Source organism: Chaetura pelagica, unplaced genomic scaffold (genome assembly GCF_000747805.2).
Source record: "Chaetura pelagica isolate M959 unplaced genomic scaffold, ChaPel_1.0 scaffold278, whole genome shotgun sequence".
Taxonomy (NCBI): domain Eukaryota; kingdom Metazoa; phylum Chordata; class Aves; order Apodiformes; family Apodidae; genus Chaetura; species Chaetura pelagica.
Genome location: NW_009954497.1, coordinates 2,033,075 through 2,043,307, shown reverse-complemented (window position 1 = coordinate 2,043,307; position 10,233 = coordinate 2,033,075).

Sequence of the window (10,233 nt, the reverse complement as noted above, 5' to 3'; positions counted from 1 at the left end):
CAGGAATGTGGTGATTTTTCTGAAAAACAGTTATGAAAAATATGATTTAATCCTCTGTTATGTGGAAGCTTTGGTATGTGTCTGCCATTGACCTACCTATACTGTTGCAAACTCATTACGGTAGATTCTTTTAAATGTCCTTTCAATCTGTAAAACTGGGTATATTAATTCAGATGAACTGAATTAGGCAGGTACTAAACTATTGTAAACATATTAATTTATAGAAATATACTATGCACTTCAGCATCTTTGAGCAGGAAGAGCAGCACTGATGAACTTAGATTGTGTTATGAATGGCTGTGGTAGGTGTAGGATGTATTCACAGACAACAAAATTCTTTATTGTGATGGGATGTATTGCAACCTCTCTCCTGTTAAACTCTTTGAGGCTTTGTCCATGAAGACCAAGTGTGATGTGACTACATCATATCTTCAAGGTCTGATTTAGCTTACACTCTAGTTGTAACTGCCCCCAAAGTACTTTCTGACAGCCCAGAGTAATTAGAATATGATTTAACTGGGGAAAGGGAAAACCAGGCTTCTGGAGATTTAGGGCACTGTGGTGCTTACATTGTGGGTCAGCTCAGAAACCTTTTTTTTAAGAAAAAGCGAACAAAATGTTGACACACTGTTCCATACAAAGCCTGAAAAACTTTTCCAGAATAAGACTTCTGTACAGTTGTGTACTTCACCATAAAGCATCTGACTCTCCCAATGATCTTTTGAAATTCTTCATAAGTACTTAAAGAGGATTTTTAGAAGCTCTTAGTGTTGTCTTAAACTTTAGTGTGTAAAAAAAATATTCTACTGACTTCTATGGGGACATGAAAATAAAATCAATGCTGAATGTTGTTAAACACTTCTTCTGTAATAAATTAACTAAAATAATGTTCACTTTCCTTCTGAGCCACAGAGGATTATTTAGGCAAATACTCTTCTACTAATCTGCTGTGTCTGCTTCCACATAATGAAGATAAGGTGAATTTACAGCCTTTCTAAACTTCTGTGGGAAACAGTGATTGGAATCTTGTTATCCTTTACATTTTGAATCTTGATTTAACAACTAAGTACAACTTCTAGGAGAATACTAGAGTTTGTGAAAGTGTTTTGTTAATGAGATAATAATTTGTGCTGTTATTAGGAATTTGGTTAAATGATTTCTCAGAGTTCAATCGCTCCTAAAACTGGCTATAAAATATCATTGATCTTAGATTTTATTGTGTAAAGACTCAAAAAACTGAGGCAGATCAGCAAATAGCCTTTTCCTTTTCATTCCAATACAAACAGGGCATTCCTTCTTCCTAGTTGAAAGTATTCAGAGGGGAAAAGAAAATCAGGAAAAACATGTATGATGAATTACATTGATTTTGGAGAAAAGTGTGAACCATATTGACTGTGCCACAGAGAACAAAGATTACTCCTTGCTTGAAGGCTCTTTATCCAAGAGACTAGAGAAAGACTAACACAGTGGAGGAAAGAAGCACAAGGTAACTGGGAGATGGTATTGCTTAAGGTGAAAACCTGTGGTCTGAGATGGCGAAGCCTAAGCAATGCCAGCTTTAGGAAAGTATGATACAGAGGCAGATGTGTTTTATTTAGTATTGTTTTAGCTGGTGCTTAAAAATAGATGGAACACATAGTTTTAATGCTTTTCTTTTACCTTACTTAAAAAAATTGTCACTGAACAGTAACACAATATTGCACTTTGCAACAGAAAAAATGAACAGAGGTAAGAGAAGAATTCAAGTCTAATCTGGTCTTGTGAGGTGTGTAGCTTTTTCTTCCCAACTCTCACTGAAGGAAATTCCTACCTCCCAAAACAGTATTTAATTGCCTTGACAAATTGCCTAGTGACATCTATAATGTTATGATTCTTTTGGAATAAAAAACTATACTGTATTTCTACCATTTAGTCTTTCTAAATGACTGAAGTTGTTGGTATTCTAAAATCCAGTATGGTTTGGGAATTGCACTCAATAACTTTTTTGTGGTCTCAGTGGATGAGGCCTGTATATGATAGGATTTTAAAATAATAAGAGAGGGTTATGTAATTATTTTAGCCTACATACTTTAGTGACATATGACTGTAGGCTACCCAGGTATGAATCTGTGCCAGGGCAGATAAGCAAGTCCTGAAAAAGCTGTACCTACACACTCTGCCCAAGTAAATTGCAAACTACTCCAAAGAGAGATCTCTTTTTCTTTTTTTTTTTTTTAAGTAGGCATTGTGTTGAGGAGGTTTGGAGTAGCAAGCATGTGGAAGCTTCCTGCAGCTGATGGGCAGCCAAGCCTAAAGGAGAGAAGGCAGACATAAACAGGCTTTTTTTTCTTTTTTTCTTTTTCTTTTCTTTAAAATAAGAAAAAGGAATGCTGTCCAAGATGAAATGGAGGGCACCTGAGCAATTGACTTCAGGGAGCCAGTATTAGTCTCATGTTGATATTCAGTAGAAGTCTGTATATGAACGACTGCCTGGTGGAGCTTAAAGAACAGGATACCTGAGGATTTCTGCTCTGCAGCTACAGTAAAAGCTGGACTTCAGGTGGGGGTTTGTAGTGCTGAAGGCAAAGGAAAGACAGGCCAAAGTTTTAGCCTAGGGAAATGGGAAGAGTATCACAGTCTTAAGAAAAATGTTCTCATTATGTGGCGCAGGAGCGATGTTCACGTTAACTGGTGCAAAACTGAAAATAAAGTCTTATTCTAGAATTATAAAAGAATATATAATAATTTAGTCTTACCAACTGTGGATACCTATCTTCAAGTTCATGGGGTAATCTAGTAAAGTCTTCAGTGTCTAAATCAGACATAACGTTGTCTTGGAAAGATGCATGCTATATTTTTTTTTTGCTTCCTCAGGAAAAACTAATTTCTAGTCTGAACCAGTCTGGTTTCGCTTCCTAGATGTGGTGTTTTGCTCTATGAGTCCTGTCTGTGGTAAAGGGAGGTCTATTGTCAGAAATCACTTTGTGGTGTAGGTACTGACAGATCTTGATTGAGTTGCCTTTTGGTGTCCTTTTTGATACATATTTTATGTTAAACTTTTTTGGCTTTTTTTGCATGATTCTGTTTTTCCCTTTTTTAAACTTATGTTTTTCAGAATGGCAAAGTGGAGGCACAAGAAATGGGCAGACCAGGTGTATGAAGTAGTGTCAAAGATTTTTTGCAAGATTCTTATTTGTACCATCTACAAAGGCAAATCTACCACCAATATTTAGTGATTCTCTACTAATGTTCTGTGAATAGATTACCACTAAATTTCCTTACTGGACACTAGTGTTTCTTTTTTTCCTCATGACAGCAGGCTATGTTTGACCTTTGTGGAAGGAAGCTGAAGCCTGCCTATTAGATTGATTTACTGTGTATGGTGATTTGCATAGTTTTTCCATGATACTTTGTTTCAGCCCATTACATTTGCCCAGACTCAACAGTAAACTGGGCCTGTAGTAATGACATTTGGATTAGCATAAAATTGAAACTGTAAAATATTTTTTAAATAGAGGAAAAAGAAATACAATCTCTAAATTATATCCTTCTGCAATCTCCTATGCCACATTATGATATGCAGAGTACAACATTTGAACTGGACATTTCCCCTGAGTGCAGTCTGCAAAGTAATTTTGAATTGAGGGCTGTTTTACTCTGTAAAATTCCAAATTACTTACAGCTGATTAAACAGGGAATACTTCCACAATACTGGTACCTTATTATACAATGTAAACAGGACAATCCTGCCTTTGAGTTACTGAAATATATTAAATGATCACCTGTCACGTCTGAGAGGTGCTGTTATACTTTCCATTTGTATTGGTAGCCTTGTTCCAAACTGGAACTGTCAGGCATTGATGTATTTCAAGCTGTGGTCATTTGCCACCCTTTAAACAGCCCATAGGGCTGGCTTGTCTTCACTCATTCAAGTGCTGACCAACAGATGGATGCTATACTCTCTAATCCGTCTCTTCAGAGGGAGAAAAATGGATGGGTTGCATGACACCAGAAAGAAATCCGATTTCTTTGTTTTGTATATTGCCTTGTGGCTAAGCCAAAGAATGAAGAAAACAGCAAAGATGTCTATCATGTGAGCCCAGTCAGTCAAAGCCAAGTCTTTAGAGACTGTTGTTGAGCAAAGAACATCAGGTCATGGCCTCTTCTGTTATTGTAAATTCTACTTGATTCAAACTGATTACTAGATCTTTAGGGCTACTAGATGTGGGCTATAAATCTCTGATACTTAAAAAAAACTACCAAAAAACAAAAACAGTAAAGAAGAGAAAGTATGTATTTATCCCATTCCCAGAAAGAAAGCAGGAAGTGTTTATCCATGGCTTTTGTTGAAGAGATGATACAGTACTCCTTACTACTGTAGCAATCTCTTTGCTTATGGTACAAGAGCTTCTGTAACTTCCTATAAATAAGCACAGGAAGAATGTGATCTCTAATAGAGGAATGAAAAATCTTAATATCTGCCAAATGAGCATAGCCAGAATGTGATCTACAATCACATATTTGAAGCTGGAGGAGATGTTCGTGGTTTCTTCAGATTCAATAGACTCTTGTTCATTGTTTGCTTCATGCAAGATATCAGGGCAGTTATCAATAATGAATTTAGTTTTTGGGTTTTTTTCAATAGCAAAAAGGTAGTTAGTACTGCTTATTCTCGTAGCACTGCTGGTCACTTGGTGATCTTGTCTCCCTAGCTAAAATTAAAGTTTAAGCCACTAAGTTCCACTGACCTGGCTGCTCCACATATTCCTTCGTTTCAGTCAGTAACAATATAAAGGCAGTTTCTTTAGCTGAGCTCATCTCTGAGGCTTTGTCGGATGGCCAATAATTGTTCATAAGGGAGGAACAATCCCTGTTTAGCCAGTTGGAGGTGTAAAAGGAAAAGAACATTTTCTTTGAACTGCTGTGAGTGTTCCTCCATCACAGTGGATATTCATATTTCACGTGCTGAATTTATGGAGCTGAATTCTCTGCTAGAGGTGCTTAGAAAACTCATTGCTGCCACAAGCAGCTTGGTGAGTAAGCTGCTGTCAGTGAAGGCTATTAAACCATGTGAAGCCTGGCACTTGGGCTTCCTAGCAATTGAATCAGGAGCCGCATCTGTGCAGCGCTGAATTGCAGTCTTTACCTCGGTGACCTTAAATTTGTCCCAAGACATTTTTTGTAAGTACTTAGTAAAGTGTATTTTAAGAGATGTCATTCATCTCTCCTCAAATTACAGAATCTGCTTATGGATCTTCAAGTTAATGTTCATTACTTCAGTGAAAGCATGATAATATTTAGGGCTGCATTAATTTTTTCATTGACAACCTTATTCACCACCAAAAAAATGACAATGTAGAATTGCTTTAAGAATATATGGATATTTGTCTATTTTTTTTATATTTTTTTGGGGGGGGGATTAAAAAAATTATATTGATTTTGTTACTTTTAATGGAAATATTTAGTTTTTTTCAGTTTTAAGCTTTTACTTTTTATTTGAGCTTTTCATTCTTTATTGAAAAACATACGTAATGTCTGAGTATTTTAGCTAGATTTTTCTGTCAAAATATAACATTTTAAACCAATATGTTTTCATTGACTTTTTCTGGTTTTTCAGTGTCAGTAAAGCTCAATAATTCTTGCAACATTTGGGAACACATTTTTGAATGGTAAAAATGTTTAGTGAACAAAAAAAAAATACTTTTATACACCTAGAGATGTTGAAAATTCCAATATATGCTATCGTTACATGAAGAAATCAATAGTCACTTCATATTGAAATACAAAGAGCTTATAGGTGTCCCATGTTTGCTTTGTGTTCTATTCCAGTCTCTGTTCTACCAAGATCCTTGAGGGCATGGGGAAAAGCAGGAGCAACACTCAGTACTGCAAAGTTTGTCCTGTGCCATGGCACAGTAGAGGGTTTTGTGTTGCTTTGAATCATAGGATTACATCTCTCAAGATGTCTTAATGTGGTGAGATGGGGTGAATAACCTTCATTGGTGCCTCCTGGATAATGAGGACATCAAAGGTCCAGTGGTCACACACTGAATTCAAGATTCTCCTTGAGTTCTCCCACTCAACGATAAGCTGTGTGCACCTGCCCTTATACTATGTCCACAGTTTAGGCTTTCTGAGCTGACTTTCATTAGGTGCATATACTCTGCATATGTGTACTTCCTTACCCCAGGCTGGTTTGCAAAGAGCAGTCTATGCTGTGCTCTCAGTTATATGGATACAAATTAAAGCAACATAAATGTGGCTGTCCTTGAGGAAAACAGCTGCTTTTGTCTAAGGTACATATTAATATATTAAATTTTTTTTCAGTAAAAATATTATTGATATTGGAATAAAATTTTCTTAACTCAAGTTATTGAGTAGTTTCACTGTACTCTTTGCTTAGCCTGACTGTAATCAAAGGCTGTTTTGTAAAAAGTGAAAGATTAAACACTTATGTGGTAGTCTTGAATTCTTCACTGGTTAGTATTGGGAGTGTTTTGAAGATTACCATGATTTCATAAACATGGCCCATACTTTTTTGTGAGGAACAGTGATTTTAAAATATATGCTTTTAGGAAGCTCACTAAAATTCAGAATGAGTAATGGCAAGGGAGTGGTGTCCTAAAAAAAGAGGCACTCTGGAGTAAGCTCCTGTTATTTTTTCTGTGTCTTCATAACTCATGCTACTGCTGCATTGCAGCATTTTTTCTTTTATAATTCTCTCAAAAATCAGACAAACTATGGCTTATGTAAATGACAGTAACAAAGGTGTTTGTGTACCACTGTGGATTACACAAGGTACGTTGTGTTTCAGATAAAACAATTTTGAATTGTTCTTGTCAGAGTCAACTTTGCTGAAGAGCTGCTTCACATCTGAGGACTTCATTCCAAAAGCGGTGAATGAATAACTGTGGGCTTTTTAGTAGCTATTTGCCTGAAACATAATAGAGAAACATATCTATGCAAATGGAGGAGCACTTCCATCTTCTTGGAAAAAGCCAAAATGAATGCAGAGGTAATCACTCAAAGCCTCACCAGATATTGGTATAACTTCTAGCTGGCAGTTCAGCTTACTTCATCAAGCTATTATCTTGGTAGTATAAAACACAATGAAGTTTCTAAAAGTGCTAAGAGCTGTAATGGTCACGGGTTTTCATTTGTTACTTCTAATAACTAAGCATAAAAGGAAGGATGTTGTTATACTGGGCTTATAGCTAACAAGTAGAAATAGCATTCAAGACTTGGATTTTAATATGCACAGCACTCTTCTGTGCTACTTTTTCTCAGCTGCTGCTCAATTTCAGGCATCAGGTACAGCATTTAATCAACATGACATTTAAGATGGTACATATATGTTTTAACAAAATATTATTGAGAAAAGCAACAGAAAATGCTTTAGTTGATTTATTTGGAACAGTAATGTCCAAAATGCCCGTTCACAGAGTATTTTTTTTTAGCAAATACCCTCTGTCAGGCTATCATTGAATGACTGTATTCGCATGGCAACTCTAATCCATCATGCTTGACTCAGCCATCCAAGAAGAATCATACAGAATAAAAAGCACTCCAGTCTTCTGAGGACCTATATGTATGGGTATGTTTAAGTATGTGAGCACCTGAATACAGAAAAGCTCCTTCACTAGAGGGGAGAGTCTCATGGCAATGATATATAATATAAAGGATTTAGTATACAACTCTTAACATTTACATGCACAGCTCACTTGTGGCATGAAGTTTCAGAACATCATATGTTTTAAGACACGGTGCTCACATCACAACACATGGAAAATCAGGAGACAACTTTCTTAACTGCTTTAATTGGCTGACTGAGACATAAGTGATTCTGCAAAATAAAGAATGCCTGTGCAGAATGCTGGTTTTTTACATGAAAGCTGAGCTTATGATATAATCTTGATTCTAGAAGCTGTATCATCTAGTACCTGCCTCTCCCCTACTAAAATACTCTACATACTGTGTATAAGTATATTCTTCATGTCATATGAAACAAGTATTTCAAGGTAATGTGTTTATGCATGTCAGGCTACATACAAACTTACATACTCATTTTCTGTAATTGATGCAACTAAATCTGTCTGTAGCTGTACAGGCACCCAGAAAATCTCTTAACTTTTTGGTTAATTGTAGGGTGTGGCTAGGAGGAAAGATTTGCCTGTCAAGTCCAGAGACAATTTGTGATAAAATAATATTCCAGAAAGAAAAAAAACTTAACTTAAAATGTCAGAGCTGAGAGCTTATGGTTTCAACACAGTTGAGAGAAGTGACCTTGCTGACAAGTAGTGTGAGCTATGGAGTTATCTTTACCTTATTATTATGCTGCTTGAAATCTTTCCTCCTCTCCCAGAACCTTCTCTGATCTTTTGCTAGGTTTCCAAAAGTTACATTATCCTGTCAGTCCTCTGTGTCTCCCTCTTGCTCATCAAGCTTTTTGTCTGCTATGTCTCTCTGGAGCTCAATGGCTATTTAGTTGCCTTGTCTCAAACTTTCCCACTCTTGATTCCAAATCCTATCTTGATCCCAAAGATGATGATTAGTTTAATGCTTGACAGAGTTCTATGCCTCTAGTAGGATAACTGCACCTCAACTCTGTTATATTTTTAACCTTGGCCAGTTTCCACTATTTCAGAGAAAGATTAACCCTATTTACCTCTTGCTGGTTGCCAGATTATGTCTCAAGGGGAATGAAAAACTCATCAGCATCCTTAGAGTATTCAATTAATACATGCAATAATAAATGTGGTGCAGACAAGTGTGAGCAGCAAACAGCAGTCAAGGTGAATCCTTCCATACTTCCTGGATAGTAGGAGGACACAGGGGAAATTGTGAGGAATCAGTAGAATAGCTTTTCAAGGTTATTAAGAGACAACTAATTTAATATCTGTAGAGTCTCTATTGCTATGTTTTAGCCAATATAAAACTAGTGTTGCTTTCGCAATCTGAGCATCAAAATAACTGTAAAAGTTAGGCATGGATTCTTCATCCCCATTGCTTTCTCCCTCTTGACACAGCAGTTACAGGAAGGATTCTTAGACTTACTTGGGGATCTCTTGGATGAGACTTTTGGGTAGTCTGCTGGGCTGTCACTGGGAACTACACACTGCCAGCCCATGTGGGCACGTGCACTCCTGCTTACTGTAAATGTATGCTTTCTACTGTAGCAATTTTGATGATACAGGTAGAGAGGGTAGCATGAGAGAGATGAGTTTTTAAAAGAAATGAGATTTTTAGGGTACATTTAACTAGACCAGGTTATAGTCTTTGGAGAAAGCATAGAAGCTTCTTCAAGAGTGCTGTCGTCTTGAAGCGTTCGGAACACTGCCTGGTCACCACCATCTTCCTTTGCCACAGACTCCCAAAGGAAAGAGCTCAGGCTGAACTTCTCAGACCTAAGCACAAGGGAGGCTCAAGCAGGGGTGGATGACAGCTTGTAATGGGAAGCTGTGTGGTCTTCATGTCTGCCTCTCCCTTATTGCAAGACCAAGTAAAACACAAATCCCTGAGACATGATAGGCTTAACAGAGAGGGCAGTGACCATAGGGCCAGATGTGGAATTTCAGAGGGAAATATTTGTATAATCCATATTGTGTCAAACCATTTTATCTTAATAGCCATGCTGCAATAGTTTGTAAATCTAGGTGCACTTCAGATCTCCAAACTGTTTTGTAAAGAGAGATTACTAAAGGAAAAAATGCTGCTGCTCTGAAGTTGTCCAGAAAGGAGAATGATGGCATTCTTTATTCGGGTAGATACCACCAACTTTTACCTTCTTCTCATACTCACATGCAAATTTTACTTTACATTTACTTTGAAAAATGTTTGTGGTGAGAAACATTGCAAGCAGAATGCAACATTTGCACATAGACCTAAAATGTTTACAGCTGTGATTTTTTTAAGTGGGGACTACACTTGCTATATATTTTGAAAGAGGATGAGTGACCTGCAGGGTATAACAATTCTACATGCAGCAACCATCTTACCAGCTGCAGCTGAACACTTAAGCAAAGAGAAAGGTAATGGATCACTATATTTTTGGTCAAAAACTGTTTGGTGACTAATCATTGAGTAACAGAGAATAAGATCTCAAGTGCAGAAGGATAGTAATATACCTAAATAGCTAACGATCTGTGTTTTAGTTGATTGTATAAAAAAAGGATCAATAGAATACTCTGAAGATTCAGAAAAATTGAAGTTTCTAATGTGTTTTGAATCAATTAGTGGAATTTACTGAAATAGCAG